The sequence below is a fragment of the Dipodomys spectabilis genome, unplaced genomic scaffold (genome assembly GCF_019054845.1).
Source record: "Dipodomys spectabilis isolate Male_0828 unplaced genomic scaffold, ASM1905484v1 ptg000276l, whole genome shotgun sequence".
Lineage (NCBI taxonomy): Eukaryota > Metazoa > Chordata > Mammalia > Rodentia > Heteromyidae > Dipodomys > Dipodomys spectabilis.
Window position 1 is genome coordinate 2,224,104 of NW_024870953.1, and position 3,824 is coordinate 2,227,927.

Here is a 3,824-nt window from a genome sequence, read left to right on the forward strand (position 1 = left end):
CTCTTTCTCTCTCCCTTTCTAGGTTCTCATAGATAATATGATTGCCCATAATTATCCTAATTCGTTTTGCTTTTATATTTTTGGTTGCATCATTTCATTTTTTGCTCTGCCATTTTCCAAATCATTTATATAGAAGGCATTATTTCCTATTTTCTCATTCTTAGAATAAGCTGCACATGAAGATATCACTTTTTCTCATTTTCAGTGTGTGCATTTGAATACGGAGGAACATCTTTCCTCTGCTCTCCATCAATTCCTTACTCTCCAATTAGAATAATTTCGAATTGGAAAATCGGAAAAACAGAAAATAAATCATGGTGAATAAACAGATGCAGAAAATTCACCGGATATTTCTGACCAGTAAAACCAATGTGAACTATTAGGAAATACATGGACACCTCATTCCCACGGGCACTCAAAGTATCTGGTTAGGCAATTCTTAGGAATATTAGGAAAAAGATGAAAAAGTAAGGAATGGTATCAATTGCAAATGCAATGGAGAAGGATCCCAGCAAATTTCTTCATTGGGCTGCCAAAAATATTCAGCTTACTACAGTGCGGAGACTTCTTTCCCAAAAGGCCACTCATGTGAATAGTAGGGATGACGATGAGTATACGCCACTTCATCGAGAAGCCTACAGTGGACATTGTCAGTGAGTTGGTGTCTCAAGCGTCACATGCAATAACTGTAGATGACTGAACACCCCTGCGCAGTGCATATACGTGGAATAATACCAGAATGGCTTCTTTCTTATTTCATCACGATACAGATACCAATGCCCAAACTAAAGGCCTCTTGACCCCCTTATATCTTCCTGCTGAGATTTGAGATAGAAAAGATACGCTGGATCTCCTTCTGTTGAACCATTATATACAACCAGGCCTGAAGAACAACATAAAAGAAACTGCATTTGATATTGCCAAAAGGATAACTATGTATCACTATGTCTATGAAGTTGTGGAAAGCTGTACAAATTATTCACCTAAGTCCTAATGGTCGGGTTAAGTTTCTTAAATTTCAAAAATGCGAGTCTATCTTTTGTGTCCCTACAAAATATTTTCACAATCCAAATATGAGGAATATCTTTTTCTTTTTGGTCTGTCATGGGGCTTGAACTCTGGGCCTGGGAGATATCCCTGTGCTCTTCAACTCAAGGTGAGGACTCTACCACTTGAGCCACAGCTCCACTTCCAGTTTTCTAGTGGTTTATTGGAGATTAGAGTAGCACAGACTTTCCTTCTCAGGCTGGCTTTGAACCATGATCCTCAGTCTCCTGTGTAGCTAGGATTATAGGCATGAGCCACCAGTGCCCGGCAAGACCAATATTTTACTGTAAAAATTCATGGATTCTGTGGAATTCTTCCAAGCGAATTGCCTGCATTGGATGTCAAAAAGTATTCAATAGTTTTTGTATACATGTATAATGATTTCTTCAGAGTTTGTGATTTTTTAATCAGAAATAATTTTAACTTACCTGTTGAAATGAGTAGTACAGGAACTACAAGATTTCTGGTGCTTGTCTGAAAAAATATATTTTAAAATATTCTATATTCTATGTTTGCATAATGTTCATAATTTATTTTATTGTCTCCTAGATATACTTTGAATTCTACATTATTTTATAATATATAGGTTCATTAATGTGTCCTTTCCGATTGCATTCCATATAGAAACAGATTGATTCCTTTTTTTTTCTAGGTCTTAATATTATTTTTCTTTGGGATAAAATGACAATGTTGTCTAATTTGAAAAGTTTTGTAAAGTTTATGGTATGTAAAAGCCTTTCTGAGGTGAAGATTTAATACACTGATATCAAACTAAATTGAATTATATAAATTACTTGTATTGTTACACTTGTAATTTTGTAATCAACTTTTTAATAACTGTTTTTCATTTCTTGCATCTGAAGAGTGAAAAATATGGAATACTTCTCAAATTTTCATATTATCCTTGTGCAAGTGCCATGTTAATCTCTGTAGTTTAATTTGAGTATACGTACTGCTGAAGCATGTAGTATCCTCTAAATTTAAGTAGTTAATGATGCAATCTTTATACAGGCTTATATCTATGGGTGCCTACCTGTAACAAGGAAACCTTATTGTTCCTAACAATGCTATCGATCTTATTTCCCTAAAATTCTGTGAATAGTGGAAAAAATTATATTGATCTGTCGATTGCTCACATTTGCAAATTTTTTTTGTCAATGATTATCTTAAGTCTTTTTATTCGGAATTTGATCGTACTCTCAATTATTTATAGATAGGTCCAAAGGTGATGACTTTTTCAAGTACTTATTTATCCAACTGAATTAGCTTTGTGGACCTAATGGATTCAAAGTAAGCGTTGCTTAAGAGCTACTTCTAAACTTCTTCAGCTGACATTTTCCCAAATGAGGTGTTACTGGCACAAATGTCTACCTGAGCTTTTACCCTTCTTCCATGTGGGAACAGATCAACCAGAATATCTTACACTGACAGCATAGATTGTCTTACTGGAACAAAACTCATCTTGGTTACAAGGGATCATAGAGAGCTGAACAGTTCAAACAGAACTGTTCAGACTAGAAGGTATTTTATCAAATTATAATTGTTTATTATATCTTCCATTTCAAAAGTAGCTAAAGCCAAGAAGGTGAAAAAATTGTTAGTATGCATGATTACTTAATGTCCTGGCCTATCTACCATCCAACTGGGCAGGAACTTACACTACTGCCTTTTTATCACCAAATATTTTCATAGTTGCAGAAGTCCATGTGTTTCTCCTCATTATTAGGCATTAAATTCATAATGTTTCAATCACAGTGTTTCCTCTTGCCTCCATGCTGTGAATCTACAAATGGTAAAGCTTTAGGTCTAACTATATCAAACACTGAGGTAGAGATAATGGAATAATACTTTAAAACAGAGTTGCCTTTGATACAGTAACTACAACAGAACAACGCAAAACGTGTGCCTTTTAATTATATTATATATAGTTATATATTTTATATTTATATGTGCTGATCTTATATTTCACACAGTGAAACTTACTAGAATTAGTTGATAATTTGACAAATAAATTGATATTTATTTATTCCAATAAATAGAATTGGAATATAAATAATTAGGTTTAAAATTATATATTAGAATATAAAAAGTATCAATGCAATGTCTTTAGTATAAACTTGTGATACATTCCAACTGTTCTTGGTCTTCTGAATCCACATGGTAAAAAAAAACAATGTTTTCCGCTAATCTATAATGGATTTTAGTCTGCTGTTCTGTTTCTTGTTTTAACTCGCTTGTCCCAAACTGTCTTTCTCCATATTTCTGAAGAATTCCTACTGATTATGCCCAAATTTTGCTAAGATGTCTAAAAAATATTATTCTTCTGCAGTACCCATGGGTCCTAGGATCCCAGGTCCCAGTTACCTGCATCATCAGATAACAAGGGCAATACTTCTCACCCATGCAACATGTCAACACAAAGTAATTAAAGATCCATCTCAATTTCTCATTTCCTATGTTTCAGGGCCCCAATTCCTTGAGATCCAGGAATTGGCAGTAAGCAATTGTGAAATGCAAGGCAACTTAAAATGAAGGATGAGCACAAAATTTGAGAGAAAGTACTGTAATTCAAACATTCAACTTACAGATGACCAGCCAATATGAGTGAACAAGTTCACAAAGTGTCATAAGATTATTTTAATACCCCTCCCCTATGATTAACGAAAGATTTTATTCCAATATAAGTGGGCCAAAAAATAGTTCCTGGAAGGATAGATCGATAATTGGTCTACCAAAGCCCGGAAAACTTTACTTAGAGGTCAAATGTAATTCAGAAA

General features: G+C 34.1%; 1 pseudogene; it reads right to left on the bottom strand.

The window, feature by feature from the left end:
- Positions 1 to 1,914: 1,914 nt before the first annotated feature.
- Positions 1,915 to 2,011, bottom strand: LOC122126390 (annotated as a pseudogene).
- Positions 2,012 to 3,824: the final 1,813 nt, after the last annotated feature.